We start from the raw sequence: 25,677 nt of genomic DNA, 5'->3' as shown, positions 1-25,677 counted from the left end.
AAAAGATGTGTTAACCAAGTGGTCGGCATAAATTCTATTGGTAAGATGCATAGCATGATAGCAAAATACTTGAAGCTGCCAGATTATGAGGCCTACTGTGTGATGAGGCATTGTTTCCGGAGAACTTCAGCCACACTCCTTGCTAATGCAGGGGGTGATATATTTAGTTTGAAGCGCAACGGAGGATGGAAATCTTCGACAGTGGCCGAGGGATACGCCGAGGATGCTATCAAATAAAATTTTAGAGTGTCAAATACCGAGATCAAGTACCTCTACATCAAAATTGGATAGTGTCTCAAGTCCCAAAACCCCCATATCTCAAGCAAAATCAGAACTATCTAGTCTGGGATTAAATGTTCGTGTACTGGTTGTACTATTAATGTTAATATAAATAATAACTAGAATATGCATTAGTGTTTAGTTTGATATTTGTTGTTTGTTTATTCTTGAATATTTCGAAATAAATAATTAGTTATGATTTAGTTCTTCATTTACCAGAAATCAAAATTCTAAAATCCCATATAATTTACATGCAGGGTGCGAAATAGGAATTTCGCGCATTACTTCGCGAACCGTGTCATGGTAACATAGGAAAATGAAACAAAGTGTCACTTCGCACATTGCTATCAATTCGCGAACCTTGTCGTTTTTTGACGTTTGTAGAAAAAAATATGTTTTTTAAATAGATTTATGTGTCTGGTAAGGGTGTATCCTTTTTTAACCCTTTATAGGTTGTTGGTCGCTAAATCGACCACTTTAATTTAACCAACTTACGCGTCTGATTAGTCGCGTGGAAGTGTATTATCGCCCAGTTTGGTTGCTATGCTTATTTTTATGCGCGCTTGGGCCATATCATCAACCATTTCTATGCGTTGGCCGAACTGGAGCGAAAAGTTAACGTAAGCGGTTGAATATTCGACCAGTGAGCATTGGTGAGCACTAAGTTTGCTGTGTGTCATATAGGTAATAATTGTCGTCTAAGCATTTTCTATGCATATTTCGTATGATAAAAATTTAAAAATATAGAAACAAATGTATTTGTGGCGTTTATTTATTTTTATTTAGTGCACCAAATTTACGGCTAGGATGATATTTTCTAAAATCGTTAACATATCCTGTATATTTTCGATCATTTCTCATAGGATGCAAAGTTCTCGAAAAAGAAAATTTGATTTACTTGATATGGGCATCTTTTTGAGTAGAGAGCTAACAGAGATAATCAAAATGAACTGAATTTACTCTTTTTTCTTACACTGGATGATACATGCAGTATATACATTACATACATTAGATCATTACATATTATCTATTTGCTTTAACAGTCTCTGGTTGAAAAATCGACCACCAACTTCCACCCCCTTATTTGTTAATTTTTTGAAAAATGTTATTAAAAAGATATGCTCCCTTTGTGCTAGTTTATATATTTTCAAAGTCAATTAAATAATGACCAAAATAGAAAAGAATTAGTACTGCAATATAAAGAGTTAATATCTCAATAATTATTATTGTTAATTTTTGACGAGTTTTGTGTCAAGTTTTAGTAAACAACTAGTAATTATCATCGATTGTCGTTCTCTTGCCATCTTTGACGCCTTTTTTTTTAATCATACGGTATTTCCTAATTCTTTCATTGACATGTTTTTTTTTCAGATTATAAGATCTTCTCTATCTTATTACGCTGTTTTAAGTAATCTTAATATGGATGAAAAGGAACGTATTATGACTCAAAATTAACCAATATGCTTTTTTCTCAAAAAAACAATTAATACGCTCTTTATTTTATATACTAGCTTTATTCGCAATAGTTTTATATGGAATAATGATATAATATATATTGATATCACTGCTTCTAAGGTAACAAAAAGTAAGTAAGATCTTTAAAAGTCTTCTTGTTCTAATACGTTTCTTGTTTTTAGTCTGGGAACGATGACAAGCAGCACAAATAACTACTTTTGAAGCTTTTTTTCTAGTATTCACAATAATCTCACTGTAATTCAAATTCTGACATAATATAATTCAGATTTATACACATTGCATTCAACCAGTTACAAAATAAAAAACAAAAAAAAAATACAAGAAAGAGAATTTGTCAAAAGAAGAATCAAACGAAAATGACAAGAAATAAGTCTCAAAGTGGCTACCACGACGTCTTTTCCATCTTTAATGTATGAATGTAAAAGTAGTATTTATCTTTCCTTTCTTGGTCTTATAAAATCAAATTTAAAAAAATCTCAAAAAACTTATTCTGGATATATCTATACAATTTTTATAAATCTACAGGGTGTTTCAAAAACATGTGCCGTCTCTCCTAGGGAGATTCCTCTCGTAAAAATAAGATTAATTTTTATATCAACATAATATTCTGTTTTGTTTCGTAGCTACAGGGGGTTAGGTTAGTTATAATCTTATTTTTTTTCAATTTATTTTAATTTTCGTCCTAGTCATTTTCGCGATTCGAATCAAATTTTGAGGGTAAAAGTTTCTCTAAGTACGACATATATTAATGCTAAACATATGTCGACATATTTACCAGGGACGTGCACTTTAGTTATCACAGGAATATTTTTCTAAAAAAAAATATCTGCCCCACTGACTTTTTTTTCCTTTTGTTAGCAAAACTCTGTGAACCGTTAAATTCTAGTTAAACATTTTCTCTTGATATTTTGTCGATTTCGGTCTCCTGGATGCGATAAACGCAATTTAATATATTTGCCTTAATTAAATTCTAATAGAACCTTTAAAAAAAATTAACGTCGTTAACTGGCCAAAATGTTAAATAAGTACTCGTTGATTCCTCATCAAAAATATGAAAAAAAGTTCCTATAAATATGGGTGTCGGAAATGCATAGTTTTAAAGTTACAGGGTGCTAAAACTTTTAAAAAGTAGGCCTTTTGTAATTATCTTAAGTACCGTTATTTTGTTGAGGAATTTGCTATAGGTAGTACTGTACATCAGTATTATAAATTTTAATAAAATTTAGTATATAATAATACTTTTATTTTTATTTCTCTCATCGATCTCATCGAGGAGATCGAAATAGGCAAAATGTCAAGATACAACTTTTAATCGGCATTAAATGATCGACACACTTTTACTAATAAGAGAAAAATAAGTCAGTGGCACACATTTTTTTAAGAAAAATATTTCAGTGATAACCCATATGCACCATGGTGAATCTGTCGACACTTTTTTAGCTTTAAAATCTGTAGCACTCATACTAACTTTTACCCTCCAAATTTCATTCGAATCGCTAAAAGCTCTTCTTCTTAAGGTGCCGTGTAGATTCCTGCGTAGGCATTCATCTTTTTTTTCCTCATCAGATGGTTCTATTTATTGCAGCGACTTGGAGTGCTTGGAAGTCCTCTATGCCTGTCCAATGGCGAATATTTCTCAGCCAGGATAGCTTCCTTCGGCCTATTCCCCCTTTGCCCCCTCGATTTTACCCTGGGGAATTTGACGCTGAAAGTGATAGCGTTCTCCTCGTAGTATGTGTCCCAGATAGGCTATTTTCCTCTTCTTGATGATTTCGAAGAGTTCATGTTCTTCTAGACCAGCTCTTCTGAGAATGTCTTCGTTCCTCACACGGTCGACCCAGGACACTCTTAGCATTCGTCGTAGGCGCTCCACATTTCGAAGGCTTCAATTTTGTTTATTGTTGCTACTTTTAGTGTACATGCGTCCACACCATATAACAAACGAATCAGACAAATAATATAACCAAAACGGACCAGACATAGCACTTCACCATTCTGTATCTAAGACCGAAGTTCAAGTTGCTATCTGTAAGAAACCTTCAAAGTTTTAGAAAAGTTGTTCTTGCTTGCTCGATCCTGCATTTGATCTCCTGATCTGGGTCCCACGTTTGGTTAACCCTGCATCCCAAATGTTTAAATTGTGTGACCTGCTTCCTGCTTGATGACCTCTCCATTTAAGTAAATTCTGGTGTTCGGAATGTTGTTTCTGCTGACAGCTATAAATTTAGTTTTTCTATTATTACCTAATGTTTAAACCCAGTCTTTGGTTTTCATTGTTAACCTTATTTAGAAGCATTTGGAGATCATTTGCATTGCCTGCCAATATCACTGTGTCATCCGCATCATCCTTATCGCTAAAAGCACTTTTAAGAAAATTATAATAAACTTTAACCTACTGTAGCTACGAAACCATGCAGAATCGGACCCATGTTGATATGAAAAATAAATCTTATTTTTACGAGAGATTGCACATATTTTTTGAGACACCCTGTAGAGAAATATCTTTTAAACCTTTTAAATTACTAAAATAACTAAAACCATATTAATATAATTGCACATTACAACTTTTGTATAAAAGTATCTACTTTTATTTTCCCGGTATAAGCATATAATTTTTATTTTATTTTTTAAATGGGTATTGTTTCCAAAGTGTTGAACAAAACACTAGTAATTTTCCCTCAAAAAAATTAACTTAAATACACCTTCCCGAAAATCAAACACCTCATTACAAATCTTAAAACTTTGTTTAACAAAAAGTTTTATCTATGCCAATACTTCCATATTTTCAGAACCCTATAATTTTGAAAAAAAATTATTTTAATAAAAGCCTTACATCAAAAATATTTAGTTCAGATTTGACCAGGTGTCTTCAGTGTCAACACACAATGTCGTCTAACTACATAAAATATTTTCAAACCGATTTTAAAGCTCTAAAGTACTTTACAGGGTGGATGGAGTACAATGGTACACCTTCAGAACGCTACAAAATTTACTACACCATAATACACGTATTTTTCTCGAGTTTGTTTAATTTTTTGGTTATAATTCGCTGGTTACTCAACATTGGCAGCATCAGAGCTTTTACAGCTGTAGGATATGTTTTGTTTATCTGTCTTATGTCGTCATTTAAGTCATTTTTCCTCTTCAAGAACAGAAAAGCCTTCAAAAAGCTGATTGAAGATCTAGACGAGCCCATTTTTCAAGCAGATGATATTGCTGAACGGGATCAAATTAGAAAGGTTTTTGGTACGTTTTGGAACATAAAAACGGCACTGATTTCAGTCAGTGCAATTTCAACAACCAGCAATGTGATAGTACCGTTGTTATACACCAACGAAGGTAGATTGCCTATTCAGTCTTGGTACCCGTTTGACACTACCAAAGGTTTGAAGTACGTTCTGGCTTATATACATCAGGCAGTATCTATTTTGTACATTTCTGGAGTGAATACTTACGTTGATGCTATAGTTGCTGAGTTTTGTACGTTTATCGGATTGCAATGTGATCTGCTTTGTGAGAGGGTGATGAAACTGAGTGGGGATGTTGAAGAGAAGGAAAATAAGAAGATGTTTGTGAGGTGTGTTGAGCATCACTATACGATTTTGAAGTGAGTACCAATTCATTAATAATCAAATAATTAATTTACATAATTATTTATATTATTATTACTAATTAAATTATTATGGCAAGTCCATATAATGACCAGTAGCGGCTTAACCATAAGGTCAAATTGTCAATGCCCCCACCCCCTTAAAAAAACAGAAGTATTTTTTTTCCCTACCAACTGTTAAAATTGCCTTATATCTATCAAAAATAGTAGATAAAATAGTACTTTAACCGCAAGGGTAGATTAAATAATACTTTAACAGCGAGGACAGGTTAAAAACTTTATTTCTTCTCGCACGTTTTTTAATTGCTTCTATTTTTGATGAAATGAAATTTTTTTATTCCTTTTCATAAGTTATTCGGGATCTAAATGGAAGTAGTTTGGTTGTGGCGTTTGTCGCCTCAGCCTGAATATCTGTTGGTAATTTACTTATTTCGTTTTGAGCCATTTTTGGCTCCAATTCAATCAACAATCGACACGAAGGAGAATTAAAAAATATTGACTCAAAACTGACAACTAAACAGACAGCTTTATTGTCAAATTACATAGAAACCAACGCCAACCCAGCACAATATTTTTTTCTACTCGTAATAAATTCCTTGAAATAATAATTTCTGAATATTTTTTAAAACGCTATGGAACTAACTCGCTCGCTATGGAAAAATATATTGTTTTATACACGACGATAAAATTGCATTATCGTCTCCCGAAATTAATTCACTGGCTATTTCATCGCTCGTGAATCAATCTTTTCGGTCGACGATAAAATACCATTTTATCGTTTTGTATAAAAAATATCTATAAATTATACTTTTTGTAAATCACTTTTTTTCATCCTAAGATATTCAAAACTATTCCCAAAAATCTTCAATTTGTCCAAGTTTCGCTTGAGAACCTTTTATTTAGCCCATTTTCTCTAATCCCGGTCAAAATTTTATTTTGTCCTTCGTTCCCGCTATGTTTTGCACGTATTTAACTCCAAATGCCGCGGCTCGTGACGCCAACGAGGTAAGGTATACTACGTATAGAAAATATAAGGGCTCAAACACACTGACGACCAGGTCGCACCGGCCAGGCCGCACCTACCTCTAAAACCATTAAATCAAATGAAATAGCGCACACTAACGTCCTGGCCGTCCGTTGGTCGTTGCGACCAGAAGACTGCACGGAAATATTATTATTTTCTGCCGCTTGTCACCGGTTTTCTTCCAAATTAATAATTTTTCAGATGAAATCCCTCAAATTCAAGGCACAATATTTTATTTTCTATAAGATATAGTGTTTTAGTGTAGTTTTTGCACACGGGCAGAAAATCCAAAGAAATAGTATACAGACTGGATCAAAGGTAAACTTAAATCTAATCCCCTTTTTTATCAAGGGTCTAGTAAAAACATTTTTATATGACATACCTACTCTATTTATGGTTGGTATGATACCTGTTATTATACCTTTGAGTTTTGATGTTTAAAAAATAAAAAAAATAATATTTCAAGTTTTTCTACAACTACTTCTTTTTTTTATTAAATTTTAATATTAAATATATATATATATATATATATATATATATATATATATATATATATATATATATATATATATATATATATATATACTAAATATTAATAACTAATATTAAATATACAGGGTGTCCCAGAAATGAGTGCAGATATTTTAAGGGGTGGTAGATCTGGCCAAAAGAAACATATTTTCTCTTTACCATTTTTAAAATAGATTGAAAATAACCGAGTTATTTAACTTTGAAAGTTAAAAAAAAAATTGCGACATTTTGAGAGCCGCCGGGGAATCTCGCGGATCCCCGGCGCGGGGGAGAGATCTCGCGGATCTCGGCTTGTTCGCCGCCCGCTGTTGCCACATCGACTAGAAAGACTTAAAAAGTACTTGCAAAATCCCACACCACCCAAGAGGTTCTGCAGAGGTGCGTTACTTTTTTTAAGTGGGTGATCGCCAGTAGCCCTACTTTCCACATTCCACAAAATAAACTAAAAGAAAAAAAAAACTTACCAAACAATAAAAAAAGATATCCCTATAGCAAAGAGATACAACTGCAGAGCTTTCTTTTTTTTTCCATTTTACCACTCTTAAAACTGCACATAACACTACACTTAATAACATCACTTCACTACAATTCTTAACAACACTATGCAAATTTTCAACTGTGGAAATATTGGCTCCCCTATTAATTTTAGAGCTAAATCGTAAATGGTTTTTAAAGATACATTACAAATTTGCACAAGGGGATCCAATATCTCGACAGTTCAAAATTTGCATGGGATATCCTATATTTCCAACGATGATGCACCACCCGGTATATCCTTCGCTTCTTGACTGCATGCTATTATAATACTTGTTCAAAATGACGACCTCCATTTCCAATACATGCTCTCCTTCTTCTGAGCATGGAATTTTTAACGTTTTGCAGCAATTCTTCGTTGCTTTTCCCGAATCCCTCAAATGCTGAAACATACTTACAAAGGTTCGAGCATTAGGGATTTATCTATTCGGATACTCTTCGGAATAAAGTCTCCGAGCTTCTACAGCGCTTTCCCCTGCAGAAAGTACCTATGCTCTTAGCATATCCACCTTCTCCGGATTTCTATACTCCATCGTGATTTGCCTATACCGATACCGATTACCGACACAAAAATATGCACTAACGAACATTTCACAACACTTTAAACACAATCTCCGATCACTTTCTCGAATTTTAAAAGCTCGATAATATTAGAAATTAGATCGATTTCTAATAGTGTACATCAGGTGTACATGCTTTGTGTACATGCGATCCACAGATGCGATCACACATGCGATTAATAATGTCGTTAGTCGTTAATATAATACAGGAATCTGTAATTTTCTCCCCACCGCCCATTTCATTGGAAAAAACGGCGGCAAGTTTTCTGCTTTTGAAATGACCATCGATGGCATTTTATTGTGTAAAAGTGGATGGTAAATGGCATCGATCGTAATTTCTCAGGCAATTTAACGTCTTAGCAGGTATACTTATTTTTTATCAAAAAGCTTTATAGAAAAAAATAACTGAACATGTTAGTAGCTTTATTACTAATTAAACTATTCAAAACATGTTCTGATATTACTAAAAAAATTTAAGTAAAAAATATAGCAAATTTTATAGTTTGACGACGTTATAATTAACAATAGGCAAATGGAAAAAATTACCTAACTATATATTAGAGACATAATTCTATACCTAGAAATACCGTATGGTCGAAAAAAACGGCGTCCAGAATGGCTTGAAAATAACGGTCGGTGACATTCTCCATAAAATTTTACACATATGTAAATTGACAGCGATCTTTATTTCATAGCCCTCGCTGACGCCGTTTTTTTTTTCACTACCGTATTGTGTTTCCCATTAATCGCATGGTGGCAATACTAATTTATATTTAAAGAGATATATCTAAATGTGTATAAACTAGGTATTTTATTAGCAATCATATTTAAGCATATCATATTCTAATTATTTGAAACTTGAAACATAATATTTACTCCTATTATATTCATGTAACTAAATTTTCTAATATTAATAACTCTCTGATAATAAAAAACAAGAGTGTGTTTTGAAAAAGTAAAGCATAATTACTGTGTATTGACTTTATTGTGAAAAGCAACCTATTTGAAACACATTTACGTAACTACAGAATAGTTTAAAAAAGAACTTACACACATGTTTTTTTAGTCTATTTTCTTTATTATATTTGAAAACTACAGTCCCCCTTCCAATACATAAAAACATTTATATTCAAATATACTCTAGATAGAGCTCCAATTTTTATATGAAATGAGAATTTGTTCACACATAAACTACCGTATGATCGAGAAAAAACGGCGTCAACGATGGCTATGAAATGAAGGTCGCTGTCATTTTATATGTAAATTTATATAGGAAATGTCATTGATCGTCATTTCCCAGCCAACTGGACGCCGTTTTTTTTTCGATCATATGGTACATTTTATGTATTTTATTCTTTAATTTTAATTACTACAAATGGTCTTGATATTTTTCTTTTGAATACATATATTCTTGTTACTCTCTTTCATCTTTGTCTCTAATATACAGATGCATTGCAATTTGTTGTTAGTATATTTATGTAATCATTTCATAAATCCTAAAAATAAAAATGGTTATAACATGCTTTCCAGATATCCATATCCACAATATTCTGTGTGTAAATATGTTCAATTTTTAATAACCCATTCACTAAATGAGATTGTGAGACAACATACAGGTAGCTGTTTAAATAATTTTCAATCTTTGTATGTAATAATAGATTTCACATATTTATGCATTACACAATATGCATTACCTGCAATAATAAAAGATATTTTCTTTAAAGTGTATAATTCTATCTAACACACTTCTAATAAAGTATACTCTGACTCTTTGAACATTTGTTACAGCTTCTAATAATTAGGTATATCGATAACTTCCTAAGAAATTTTGTTAGCACTTTTAGTTAGTTTACCATTTTTCTCAATATATTCTGCAGAATATAATATGACTCGATACATTCACCTAGAATAAAATCAATAATATCATTTATGAATAGAAAACTACATGTATAACTTTTTCATTAATATTTGCAATTTCAGACCAGAACTTGTCTGAAGAGAACTTTCTTGGTTTGTTTAAAAATATCTTACCGTATAACATAAATTTACATCTGAATTAATCTAATCAGATCAAATTTTCTTCATAGTATAGAAAACATCGAAACTATTTGACTGGTAATCGAGCTATCAATAAGCTGACACTAAAATTTAATGAATAATTAAATGGGATAATTATTTTCATGTAAAACAAAACTTTATACTTAATAAGACCACAGGGAGTACATTATTACAACAGTGTTACTGAGATTTTTGATTTAATGTATTGCTTGGTATTTGTAGATCTGTTATTGTATTGTGATTACAATTGCCTTCTTCTTCATTGATGCATCCTAATTTAAGATTACTGATTTTCTAATACGTAATTAAAGTGAAATTATTTTTCCTACCATTACATATTCTTTTTTAAATCGATGACCGATTTTATTTATACAGTTTTACAGGTTTATTTATTTGTTAGAATTTAGAATAAGAAAAAACACTTTAGTTTTGCTGGAATATTTGTTTGCAGTGCATCCCTAGTAAAAGGCCATCTAGCAATGAACTGAAAAATTAAGTGTAAGTGCTCGCTGCCGCATGCGCCGATGTTAGTTTATCACTTTGATATCAGGTGTCAGATTTTTGTCGGGGCTTCCCATATTTTTATATTTTAGATAACGTAGAATATTCTTTGATTTTACCTTAATTCTTTCCTGTACTTTTATTTTATTTTTGGGATATCCCTACTCCATACATTAAACATTTAGAAAATTGATTTATCTATCTTTATACAACCACCAAAACGTTGACCCATAATAGTAATACATCAGTCCAATAGTAATACATCATCTAGAGGACGCTAAGTCAACAAATTCCTAAATAAAAATTTATATATATATAGTTTTTTTAGTTTTTTTAGTTGTATTAGTCATGTACAAGGAAGACAACTGTATTTTAAATATGATATTTAATTTAACGTTTTTCAGTTTTTCAAACAGGGTTCATTAGACTATATTTCTACTAGGTACATTATTTTGAAAAAAATTAAGAAAGTAACTTAAACATTCATAAAAATAGAAGTAATTACTGTTGTAGATTCTTCGTTATATTGTAAACATTGAAATAACTGAAAGCTAAACTTTCTACTTGCTTATATTTAGAGCCAGTGTCTGACGATCTTTTTTTACGATGGCCCTAATATGTTTACTTCTAAAGTCGATAAGGGCGCCATATCAGTAGAAAAAAGAAACAGAATATCTCCCTTTTTGTCGGTTATTTTAACATTTCTGAAACAATATTTTCTAATTGGTAAATCGTAAAATTTCGTTAGATTTGACAACTCTGTTGAAACTGGTCGTTCATCTGGCCGCAGCTAAAAACGCAATACATCCGGCCAGCCGACGCGACGGCCAGGTCGTTGCGACCTGGTCGTCAGTGAGTTTGAGCCCTAATGGGTTAAGGTGCGATAGATATAGTTTATATTCGCCATTGACCGCGCCATTCATAAAAGGATTTCAATCATATCGCTGGAAAAAATTCGTCGTTTGGGCGTTTATAAAATCTCAAATTATAAAACAACCTAGGTTTTTGTATCGTTTATCGCATATAATGTTTGGTTTAGTCAACATAAAACAATATTTAAATTTTTAATATCGAAAGAAATCCCATCTAGTTTTAGTTGTCGTAGCCGAATGTTGGAGATGTAGCACGAAATTTGTGTAGTTAATAATTCATAATTTTCTGGTTATGGATAAATGATGAACTGTGGTTGACTGATTCTGTAATAGATATTTTAAAATAGACACGATGATATTTAGTTTGTGAAATCGTGCGGTCAAAAAAAATTAAATTGTTTAAATTTCGAAAACCGTTTAGAGAAAGAGAAAGAACGCCGCATTGACTTAGAATATAAAAAATGTGAAATAAAACTTTTAGAATTGTGTATGTGTATATATGCATTTGTATTTTTGTCACATTATTATTTAAGTGTCTTTTAAATTCTACCGTGGAAAATTTGTGTAAAAAACATTGACTGGATTTTTAGTGAAACGGCACTAGACCACCTGTTTAAAAATTTAGGGGTAGGTTTTATTTTAACAGAATTTATATTTATTTTTAGATTTATTTTTCTTTAACTAAACTTACAAATACCTTGGGTGCGTTCGAGGGTGCGTCCTAAAAAAAAATCGACGTAATATTTTTAGATATTAACCTCCCTACAATAATGACCACGAGCCGCCACTGATAATGACTGGAATGTTCGTTTTTGTAAATATATTTCTGATGTTCTTCGTTTCAAATTTTTAATAAAGTTTTACCATGTTCCGTTTTTCACTATAAGGCGCGATTCTCACTATAACGTCACCATCATGTTGACGTAAAGATATCAAAATATTTAACCTTGAACCTTGCATTTTTATTCCCAATATTCTTATTATTAATCGAAATAAACTATGATGAATTACCCTGAACATATCACCATAACATCAAATATATTTAAATTATAATTATACCCTCATCTACAGGTTTTTGAAAACTACAGAACGCGTGTTTGGGCAGATATATTTTGGACAGATTTTTGCAAGCACCCTAGCTTTGTGTATGGATTTATTTCTACTGAGTTTGGTAGGTATTTATTACAGGGTGTTCAGGAATATAGAATAGTTATAGAAAAACGTTATAGAAAAACGTTTGTATTAATTTTTATTTAAAACCACATACAGGGTGTCCCAGAAATAAGTGCAAGTATTTTAAGGGGTGGTAGATCTCGATAAAAGAAACATATATTTTCTCTTTATCGTTCTTCAAATAAGTCCAAAATAACGGAGTTATTTTACTTTGAAAATTTCCAAAAAAAATGATTTTTTGCTAAAATTTTGAAAAACACTGGATCTTTTCTGGATTTTCTTTCTTGTAAATTTAATCTAATACCTGTGTTGCCAAATTATCAAAAACTTATGTTTTTTAACTAAAAACTAAAAAAAATCCAAAAAATTTTTCAAAAAATTTCGAATTTTCAATTTTTTTTTCGCGAAAAAAACTCATAGGCGTGTTTCTGGGTTGAACTCCACTTCCAGTTAAAATACTTGCACTTATTTATGGGACACTCTGTATATAGTTTACATCAAATAAACTTTTAGTCACGTGATTAAGCTTAACTGGCACAGCGTTGTCCACTTTTACATATTTCCTTTTAATCAAAATAGTTTAGGAAACAAAAATAATTATAAAAACACTACTCAAAACAATTACCGCATATTTGAATAAAAGTAATTATTACATATTTCTAAATGAATCATGCATTTTTCTGCTTTTCTCTTGGGAGTTTTTTTTATGATAATTAGGGTACGCACTGACATGTAATTTTTAGTCGGCCTATTTAGTTTTACAAAAGTGAAAACAATACATTCTGATGGAGCCGATCGGCCTAATACTTGATAACATTGCGTCGCCTTAGGCTCTGCGCTGACAGGCAATTTTTAATCGGCCGACTATACAGTTGCATATTTGTATCCAATATATCCTTATGGAGCCGCGCTCACATGCAATCAAATAGTCGGCCGATCGACTACATAAGTATGTATTTTTTTCTCTCAGGTACTGGGTTTTGTTACTGTTAGTTTGTTTTGTTTGTTTTTTTGTACTGAGACTGTATGATGAGTTATAACTCGTTATAACTCAAGAGAGGGGAACACACAATAGATCTGTAAAACGGTTTGGTTTGGTTTGGTACCACTAAAAAACGTAACGTAACGATTTATCGTACTACATGCAGTACGATATCCATCGAAACTGCCACATTAACGGTAAATCGTAAACGGCCTACACACGTAACGATTTATCGTACTGCGCGTTGAACTGCAGATTGTAAAGAAAATCGTACGGTTTGCAGTACAGCCATTTTTTGTACACACGATGCAACACATTGTACTGCCGCAGTTCAGATTATTCACTTTTCGTCGAGAAGGGCTACCGTTATGTCAAGAATTTCAAAGAAGAAAGCTGCCGTGCTTGTAGCTGCGGTATTGCTGATAGATGAAGATGATGAACAAAAAGAAATCAAAAAGCGAAAATGGTATAATTTACATCACATAGGCATTTATTTTCTCTATATAAATCAATAAAGTCTTCCCAGAACGTCTTATTTTTTAAATCCATAATATTGATTAAACCAAAAATAAATCAAAATTATATCGTAACTGCGCGCTGCGGCAGGGAATACACTCCACACGTTCAGACTTGCGTTCAACCCACCCCACACATACTGCAAACTATTTGACGACTGCATACTGCAAACCATCCAATTTCCCTACACACGCTACAACGGCCTACACACGTAACGATTTATCGTACTGCATGCAGTACGATATCCATCAAAACTGCCGCATTAATGATAAATCGTAGCGTGTCTGGGGTGGGGTTTGAACGAAAGCTGAACGTGTGCAGTGTATTCCCTGCCGCAGCGCGTAGTTATGATATATAATTTTTATTTATTTTTGGTTTAATCAATATTATGGATTTAAAAAATAAGACGTTCTGTGAAGACTTTATTGATTTATATAGAGAAAATAGATGCCTATGGGATGTGAAGTCAAAAGATTATGAAAATAAAATGAAAAGAAATTCCAGTTATGAAATTTTGTTTAAAAAATTTAAGGAATTGTTCCCAGAAGCATCACAAGAAGTGATGAAAAAGAAAATAAACAATATAAAAACATCCTGCTGCTAAATATCTTAGTGTTGCAACCAATCTTTCTTCAGCAGATATTGCGTTTCTCATAATTGTATCTTGCTTTGTAATTTTATTACAAACTAGGTAAATCCATCAAACACGTAAAGGCATCAGAATCCATTCTTAAATAGTTTTTAAAATCAAGAGGTTCATCTTTTTCCATCACTTTTACCAACCTCATATGTGAATATTTCTTTCTCTCCAGTAACCACTTTTTACATCATTTTCGCTTTTTGATTTCCTTTTGTTCATCATCTTCATCTATCAGCAATACCGCAGCTATAAGCACAGCAGCTTTCATCTTTGAAATTCTTGACATAACGGTAGCCCTTCTCGACGAAAAGTGAATAAGCTGAACTGCGGCAGTACAATGTGTTGCATCGTGTGTATAGAAAATGGCTGTACTGCAAGCCGTACGATTTTCTTTACGAACTGCAGTTCAACGCGCAGTACGATAAATCGTTACGTGTGTAGGCCGTTTAAGATCGCGGTGATTAACTTCCCTCCTAAACATTCATTCATTCATTCATATATTGTTTTCACTTTTGCAACTAAATAGTCGGCCGACTAAAAATTACAGGTTAGCGCGTAGGCTTATTGTATCGAATTTCCCTTCACAGTATCCATACTATTTAAAATCGTAAGTCAAAGTGTCTTGTTTTAGTTATGTGAGAGGAAATAGCATGGTTTTCCCACGAAGACGCGAGCGAAACCGAACTTATAAATATAACCAAGCGCATTAAAATTGTCATTCTGTTCTTAACCATTGTATTCATTGTATCTGTTAAACATACTTTATGAAAAATAAATTTTTTTAAAAAAGTATTTTCGTTGTCGAAATCCATAATTGGCGCAGTCGGTAGGATTGGTGCAGTTTGTCGCAACCAAAAATCATTGAATTGATTATCGCGAAAAACGCGGATTTAATCCCTTAGTGCCGATCCGAACGAACACTTCTGGAAAGCCACGGCATCGAGTCCGATTTTCGGTAGTGTAAGGAGTGAGACATCGAAAGCCGAATACCAGAGCAGAGTCCAAATTGGTTTTGTCACCCCGTTGAGTCGGTAAGTGCCAAGTCCTTTTGTCAATTTCTTTTTACTTTCCCTGTTTAGGAAATCTCTTTATTTTTAAGTTAAGGTTAATTTAGCTATTTAAGAAAACAAAAACGATTTTTATTTTTAGTTATTTAAATATACGAATACATATTTTACCTATATTATATTTTGCTATCGTAATTTCTCTATTTTATTTTATTTTAATTTTATTCTTTTATGAATATTGACGATTTGACAAACGAATTTTCTAATAAACTAGTTTTAAAATCAAATAAGATGGAAAATCAAAGCCAAGCTCAAACACAAAATAATCTGCAAATGCTTAAAATGTATGTAGACATTATTCTAATTTTGACGGAAATTCTATTACCTTACACAGTTTTATTTCTGCATGCGACTTTCTCTTTACAACTTTTGGTAATTCTAGAGAGGCGATTATGATCAATTATTTAATCAGAGTAATACAAACTAAGTTAGTCGGTAGAGCTCAACTATTAGTAGGTTGCCGATCAGAACTAGATACTTGGCAAAAATTCAAAGTTGCATTGCAAGCCTGTTTTGGCGACAATAGAAGCTTGGAATGTTTAGAACAAGATCTTTTTATGGCTAAGCCAAATAAAGGAGAAACGTCTTTGGATTTTGCTAAGAGATTGCAAATATTACGTAGTCAATTAGCTCAAAAATTAAACAGTCTTCCTCTGACTGAAATGCCGATTTCGACCAAAACAATTTATCAAAAGCAATACGAGCAAATAGCCCTAAGAACTTTTTATTCGTAACCTCCCTGGACCTTTACAAAGCATAACACGACTAAGAAGCCCCGAAAATCTCGAAAGTGCTCTCACAATCATAACCGAAGAAGAAAATTTTTCAGTACACCTCAAAATTTATTTAAACAACCCCAGTCCACTTTTAATAACATAAAACCACACACACCCATGCTACCAACCACACCTCATCCATATTTCACACAAAGAGCTCATCAGTCTAATCAATCTAATCCATAATATAATTATCCGACAAATTTCCAAAACCAGTCTCCAAGATTCCCCCACCTCAAAACCAGAACCGTAATCAAATCCCCAGTCAATTTTAAATCAAGGACCCCCGACTTTTCCTTCTCAACCCATAAACATTCAGACACAATATGTGCCTAGACATTACCCGACCAACAGACAAGTATTTGGCCCTCCAAAAGATGTATTCAAACCCACGGGTCAGAAACCTTTAGATAAAGTGGAACCTATGTCGACCACGTCTCGAATCCCAAGCCTTAGACGCCCAGTTTCTAATTTCTTTAAACCTACAGGTCCGCGAAATTTTATTTCGCAGGAGTTGTTCCAAATCGATAATCAATCGAACATCGATAACCCAACTGATTTACTCTTTGATGAGACCGACAACATAGAACAATACGAAACTGATAATTACGAACAATTTTATACCGATGATGGCTCACAAAAATAATCAAAAATTTTGAAACCTTTGATACCTTATGACGAAAACACCGAAATTTTCAGGATCCTGGCCCAAGCCAGAACCAAACATAACTTTAACTGAAATGCATACCGAAATCAATAGTAATTTACCATATATTAAAATCAATAATCCACCAATAAAATTACTTATTGATACGGTTGCTCTCAATCAATATTAAGACCCATAATTGCTGAAAAATATTTTCCTAATGAAATTTTCCAACAGGAAACCCTGATTAAGACAGGTATTGGAGAAAAATTGGTTCGATTTAAAGCGAATATACCTGCCTTTTCAGAATTAAAAATTAACGAGACAATTACATTTACACTTTTCGATTTTCATTCATTTTTTGATGGAATTTTGGGTTTAGATCAATTGAAAAAATTAAAACTTTTTATTGATTTAAAAAATAATTTCCTAGTAAATGACATTCTTAAAATTCCATTACATTTTAATAAAACGGAAAATATTTCTCACGATGTATCGGTCAATAGCTATGAGATCGCATCTGTGAAAATTCCCGTGAACGTCTACGAAGGTGACATAATAATTCCGGAGTCATATATCAACCACCTGCATTTCCCTGAAACATTGACAACAGCTGTTCGAGGCTATGCGAAAACTGAAGTTTTCAATAGAACTAACGAACATCTGATGATATCATTTTCAGAACCTGTGAAAGTGATACCATTCCCCGATTCGCGGAAAGAGAACTTTGAATTTTTTAATATCGAAACATTTTTGCCAAAATCTGAATTAAATAAGAATTTAAATATTGCAAATTTAATTCGAACTGAACATTTAAATACCGAAGAAAAGCAATTGTTAACATCACTTTGTAAGGATTTTTCCGATATATTCCATGAAGAAAATCAAAAACTAACTTTCACCAATAAAATTAAACATGAAATAAAAACTTCCGACGAAATTCCGGCTCACTCAAAAACATATCGTTATCCTTTTGTTCATAAGCAAGAAGTACAGAAGCAAATAAATAAAATGTTAGAAGATGGCATCATAAGACCGAGTCAAAGTCCATGGAGCAGCCCTATTTGGATTGTTCCAAAGAAACTCGACGCGAGCGGAAGACAAAAGTGGAGAATAGTCGTTGACTATCGGAAAATCAATGAGAAGACCATAGACGATCGATATCCGTTGCCGAATATCAACGATATCTTAGACAAACTTGGACGTTGCCAATATTTCTCAACGCTAGACCTGGCATCAGGGTTCCATCAAATTGAGATGCACCCTAACTCCATTGAAAAAACTGCGTTTAATGTAGAGAACGGGCATTATGAGTACTTGAGAATGCCGTTCGGGCTCAAAAACGCCCCCGCAACTTTTCAGCGAGTTATGGACCATGTACTACGTGACCTGCAACATAAAGTTTGTCTAGTATACATGGACGACATCATTATTTTTAGCACCACTTTAGAAGAACATATAAAAAACCTCCGCTCTGTATTCCAAAAACTTCGAGAAGCCAAATTCAAGGTGCAGTTGGACAAGTCCGAATTTTTATGCAAGGAAGTAGAATTCCTAGGACATGTCATAACACCAGAAGGCGTTAAACCGAATCCCCGGAAAATCGAGGCAATCACGAGATTCCCAATACCTAAAACAGCCAAAGAAATCAAGTCCTTCCTTGGGTTATTAGGGTATTACAGACGATTCATCAAAAATTTCGCAAAACTGACGAAACCTTTCACAAAATGTTTGAAAAAAGGAGAAAAAATCGAACACACGTCAGAATTCATCGACACCTTCGAACTATGTAAAAAGATTTTATGTAACGATCCTATACTGAAATACCCAGATTTTGAGAAACCATTTGTGCTGACCACCGACGCCTCCAACATAGCCATAGGAGCAGTGTTAAGCCAAGGAAAGGTAGGCAACGATCTTCCTATTGCTTACGCGTCCCGCACTCTAAATCCAGCTGAAACAAACTACAGCACGATTGAAAAGGAATTGCTGGCAATTGTTTGGGCCACGAAGTATTTCAGGCCATATCTTTTCGGCAGAAAATTCCTGATAGTTACTGACCACAAACCCCTCCAATGGTTGTTTAATTTAAAGGAACCGAGTTCGAGGTTAGTAAGGTGGCGTCTGAAATTAGAGGAATATACATATGAAATTGTATATAAGAAGGGCAAATCTAATACTAACGCCGATGCTCTATCTCGAGTGGAGATAAATATGGTAGAAAATGAGTCCATTATTGGAAACCCGGGAGATAGCGACGAGGATATTTTAAAATATCTAGACGACTGTTCAGCAGAAATATCTATGGACGCACTAGAAGAGCTAGAACACGCCCTTGAACTAGATAAAGGTATAGAATTACCCGAAGCAAGACCAGTAAGTGACAACGAGACTGTTCATTCCTCAGCGGAAGACCCGATTCTTAATGTACCAATAACGGAGAATCCCGTAAATTTCTACAATAATCAAATAATTATAATACAAAACGATTTAGAACGCTACTACGTAATTCGATCAAATCCTTTTGAAAATAAAAATAGAAAAACAGTACATATATCAAAAAACGTAGAAACCGACATAATTAAATTCTTCAAAGAACACGTTGACCCTAAAAAGACTTATTGCATTTTTATACAAAAATCAGATGTAAATTTAAATCCAAGAATTAGCGTAATATTACAACGAACATTTAAGAACCACTCTTATCACTTAACTATATCAAATTCCATGTTAAATGATGTAACAAGAGACGAACGACGTAATGAATTAATTAAGTACCACCACGAGAAAACGTGCCATCGCGGAATTAACGAAGTACTATTAGATTTAAGAAAATTATATTTTTGGCCAAACATGAAACAGGATATTGTTAATTACATAAATAATTGTGAAAATTTGTCAACAGGCAAAATACGATAGACATCCGCCAAAAAATAAAATTCTCTTTAACAGCCACCCCCCTCTGAACCACTTGAATCAATCCACATGGACACTTTACAAATTCAGAACACCAAATTTTTAACAATAATAGACGTATTTTCTCGATACACGCAGGCATACCCTTTAGAACCGGTATGTACAGCCGCGACAGTATACGAGGGATTTTTAAATTTTATAACTCATTTTGGTATCCCAAAATTGATTACATGTGACAACGGAACAGAATTCAAAACTTCTTTATTAATAGACTTTTGCAAATTACACAAGATTTCTATATAGGTATTATAGATTTCTATATAAGTATTTCTATTTTACAACACCTGGTAATTCAAACAGTAATAGTCCAATTGAAAGAGTTCATTCATCGCTCTTAGAAAATTGTAGAGTATTAAAACTTCAAGACGAAAATTTATCTATAAAACAAAGAATGCAATATGCAATTTTAGGTTACAATTCGTCTGTGCACAGTGTCACTAAACAAAAACCGTTTGATATTATACACGGACGATTAAAATCTATCGACCCTTTCGACCTTACAGACGATATTATTGTTAACCAATATATTTCCGATAGAAAAGAAAGATTAAAACTTCTTTATAATAAAATTACCGAACAAAGTAATAATTCAAAAGAAAAGACTATTCGGAAGAGAAATGAGAAACGCGAAAACTCACGCCTACTTTCTCTCCAGGATCCAAATGTTATGTTAAAAATAAAATGGCAGCAAGAAGTAAACAAAAGCCAAACATACGAAACATACCGTCCGACAAAACTTAGACAACAAAATAATTACTGACAAAAATAAAGTTATTCATAAGTCCCAAATTAAGAGACCTCTTAATAGTACTAATATTTCTTCACAGGACACACAAAACGAAGATGAAGTTGACCCGTCTCAACCTTCATGTAGCTATACTAACACTAATCATTAACCTATCCTTTTCTAAAGTTATAATATCCACTCTAAACTCTCCTTTGCTTCCTTTTATTTAGGCAAGACGCGAATAACAGAACACAAACACACATTCTTACATTACGTTCAAACACAACCCATTTATGACCAGCTATCCAATATTGAACAATTTTATAATCATTTAGAAGACTCTATTTATAGATATCACAATGACTCAGTACATTCCACAAACTACATTCATTTTCCGAACATGCTTGCGCATGCGAAACATTTCATACTGACAGCCAAAACTAAATTAAATAATATTACGCCTCATCGCCGAAATAAGCGCGGTTTAATTAATATTATAGGCAAAACATCAAAATGGTTATTTGGCACTTTAGATAGCGAAGATGGTGAAAATATGGCAAAGCAATTTCTATACTATCAAATAATCAAAATTCTTTGCATAAAGAAATATCTCTACAAATATCTTTAACAAGGCAACTCATTAATAGTTATAATGACTCTATAACTCTCCTTAATGAAAACCAAAAGATGATAAGAAATAAAATACAAAATTTGGAAAACAAATTAGAAATTCTGCACAATATTTGAATATCCAAAATACATTACATCAAATAATTTTTAAATTGCCAAAAATTTAATTACATTTTTAGATAATATAGAAAACGCACTAATGTTTGCGAAACTTAACACCTTACATAGCGCCGTGATGTCTACATCCGAGCTGTACTACTCAGTATCGTATTTAACTAAGTTATATGGTGAGCAAAATATAATAACGTTTAAGAATGTAATTTCGTATTATCAATTAGCTGGCCTTCAAGTAAGTTATTCGAGGATAAAATAATATTTGCAGTTCATTTTCCAATATCGTTAAAAGAGATTTTCGATACATTTCACCTATTCCCTATTCCCATCAATCAATCGATAATTTTACCAAATCAACCTTTCCTTACACTTGGCATGAACCATCTACAATATGAAGAAGAAGAATGCCCAGTTATCGAAGACATCCATATCTGTCAAAATAAACTTCAGCCAACAAACAACGACTGTATATCGACACTAATCAAAGATGCCGAAATCCACTCCTGCCATACAGTAAAAACGTTCATCAAGAACCCAATTATAAAACCAATCAACAACAAATATATCGTCGCAATACCTACTGAAGAACCATTGAAAATTCAGCAGCAGTGTGGTGATGAAAAAGAAAATAAATTTATCAGCGATCCAAGCCTGATAGAAATCGAACCGAACTGTGAAGTAAATGTATCAAGCTATCAATTCATCAATAAAGAAGAAATAATTCAAGGAATGCCCTTTACCTTACCGAAAATCTACGTTGGACCAGAAAACTCAAAAGAAGATCAACCTATCGATATTAAGTCAATAAATATCCATGAAATATCTGAACTTCAGGAAAAAGTTAAATTACTTCAACCTTTTAATGAAGTGATACACCCTGTAGGATGGAGTTTCGCTAGCATTGCCATTACAATTCTGGTCATCGCAATGATTTGTTGGATTACATGGTCTATCTACAAAAAGAAGATAGAAAAAAAGAAGCAACCCCGAGAGGAACATCCTGAAAATGATTCGCCACCCCTCACATTTTCCATTTAAGAAGGGAGGAGTTATGTGAGAGGAAATAGCATGGTTTTCCCACGAAGACGCGAGCGAAACCGAACTTATAAATATAACCAAGCGCATTAAAATTGTCATTCTGTTCTTAACCATTGTATTCATTGTATCTGTTAAACATACTTTATGAAAAATAAAATTTTTTAAAAAAGTATTTTCGTTGTCGAAATCCATAATTTTTTCAAATTAACATTTTTTTTAGAAAGTATGCGATAATTGTTTTGAATAGTTTATATAAACAGTTATTATTTACATCAACAACGCACCTTTTTAACAGCACTTAAGGGATAAGGGTCATTACTACGGCTTTTTCCCGTTAAAAATATTCTATTTTTTACAGCTATTAAGCTATCTTGTACACTTCGCACTAAAAGAGGTTCTAAAAAGAACAATGTTTGACTATAAGGTATGCTAGAAAATGTTAAGTTTAAAATATTACAACACAATTCACTTAAACCAAAAACTCGTAGTACAAAACTAAAATGTCAAAACGAATGACAATGTCAGGAAATAAATAAATAAATGAAATTTAAATTCCAGTTAGTCAGCCTGGCGCCGAATATGTCAATGGTTGGCAACAATGAATTCAAAAATCCCCTCAATTACGTAACTAAAAGTTTAATTGATATCAAATATAAGTATTTAATGTTAACACTAGCGATTTTTTTAAATTTGTATTGTATTTATAGAAAGTGTTACTGGTCTAACAAACTGGCACCAGTCCTACTGATTCTTACCTTAATGACGTTCTGAGTCCAAATATAGCACCCACTTTCTTCTACCACCTACCATTTTCGGGGGAGTCTAAACATTTTCTCAATTAATTCCAAATTTTAAAAAAATTTTCGCAAAAGAAACCTCATTAACGTAGTTCTGGGGTCGAAATATACCACCCTTAAAAATATTTGCACTTATTTAACCCATATTATTGTCGATATTTTTTTTACTATTTTGATCCACTTCTTTTTAGACTGCGCCAAAAACTTTCGAGTTTTTTTACTTGGTAATTTACAACGTCGCCATTTCGAACCTTCTCTTCGTACCTTGTTGGTTTGCATCAGAAATGGCAAGAAAAGTAAGATAGTATTATCTCATAAAAAAAATTGGAAATGTTAAATATAACTTTTAAATTGTTTTTGAAGAGTGAGAATGTACCAATCGCCGCCTACAGTTGTAACTGGATGACCACTACGAACAGTTTCAAAAAGGAATTGATAGTTTTTATGTGTCGTGCTCAGAAGCCTCTCAAATTGTATGCCATGGATTACTTTGAAATATCAGTAGGAACATTTATCACTGTAACTATATAACATTAATATATTTTGATTTAGTATAAATATATATTTTTTATTTTTCAGATTATTCGTTCTTCACTGTCTTATTATGCTGTTCTGAATAATTTGAATAGTAAAAAATGATTTATCTCAAAATATCGTGACAAAAAAAGGAACTTTAGAAATGCACATTTCACAATAATAACAATACATTCACAATTTAACCGCACCAGAACTAAATTATATTATATGCAGCGTTCAACAATGATTGAAATAGTTTTATTATACTGATTTTGCTCAATTTTTTAGCAATAAATTTAAGAAATTCAAATATTTATCGGAGATTATCACGAGCGATAATATGATTAATTTTTTGACAGTATTTAAATTTGTTTTCTACTACTGACTAAACAAAACGATATAAAAAGTAAATGGATTTACAGCACTTTCAGATGGAGCGGACCGTCCGCGACTTCGAGCAAGTACCATGAGTTTGAACAATTTCACATGGGTCGTGAATGAGTTCAGGATCCGGATGAGTTCGTCGACGGCTACCTAACCTAACCTAGTATAGTTTATAGTTCCACATGTATCGGTCGTTAAATTAAGTTTTTCATAAAAATCGTAAACACTGCTTAAAAATAAGGGAATGCTTTTCCTGTGAGAAATATGACTAACTTTCTGTTAGGATTAAAATCCCACCGCTGCCACCAAATTGTAAGTAACAAAACTTTGAAAATTTTGTTTGCTATTATGATAGTGTGTTTGGTGGCAGCGGCGGGATTTTAAGCTTTTGTGTAAAATATTCCATTACAGAAATTCTACATATTTTATAAATTTAAAAGACAAAATGTACCTTTAAATGGGCTTATCACATATCTCTGTTCCTTGTTACTTCCTGGTGAACAATATTTTGAAATCATTCAACTATATACACGTTTCTCATATTTAATAAATAATTAAACGGTGCTTAAAATTTAGATTCTATATTGATTAAAAATTACTTCGTCGATTACGATTAAATTCTAACCTTATTTTGAACGCCTGATTAAAAAAAGCCGTGTTTATGTAAGTATTAATTTTCTAGCTTGAACGCTGTAGTTGTTGGGAGGAAGATGATTATATCATGATAAAGAAACAGAAAATACTGTAAACATACGATTGTACAGGGTGGGTCAAATTGGACGCTTTTAAAGGGAAACACATTTTTCTATAGGAGATAGACGAAAACTAATATGGGTGTCTGGAGTTCAATTTTCATGAAAAACAGGATGGTATAAACCGCACATCAATATCTGTTACCGTTTCGGAGTTAAGGGGTGTTTCTCAAAAATGTGCCATTTTAGCAAATCGCTGTAACTTTTTTGCTATAGAAAATTTTGTATTTCTATAAAAACATTTTCAAAGTACCTTTTTACGTAGAATTTAATGGTTTAAGTATATTTTTTTTTAAATTAATATTTTAAGAGTTATCAACAGAAAAAATGATTTTTTTATTTGGGACACCCTGTATCTTTTTAATTAACTGAAAAGATATTAAAATTACTTTTCTAAAAATATAGCACAGTTCATATTTTGTTACAATCCCCTTCGAAATACAGAATTTTTAAAAGTTCGCTACTTTCAACTAGTAGGTTATCATATTTTTCCAGCAA

The 25,677-nt window shown here is 32.6% G+C and overlaps 1 pseudogene; it reads left to right on the top strand.

Annotated features, from left to right (window-relative positions):
• Positions 1-422: 422 nt before the first annotated feature.
• LOC115877942 lies at positions 423-24,166 on the top strand (annotated as a pseudogene).
• The last annotated feature ends 1,511 nt before the right edge of the window (positions 24,167-25,677 follow it).

Source organism: Sitophilus oryzae, unplaced genomic scaffold, assembly GCF_002938485.1.
Source record: "Sitophilus oryzae breed Bouriz unplaced genomic scaffold, Soryzae_2.0 scaffold_1499_pilon_pilon, whole genome shotgun sequence".
Lineage (NCBI taxonomy): Eukaryota > Metazoa > Arthropoda > Insecta > Coleoptera > Curculionidae > Sitophilus > Sitophilus oryzae.
Note: the sequence above shows the minus strand (reverse complement) of the source record. Positions and strands in the feature narration are given on the sequence as shown.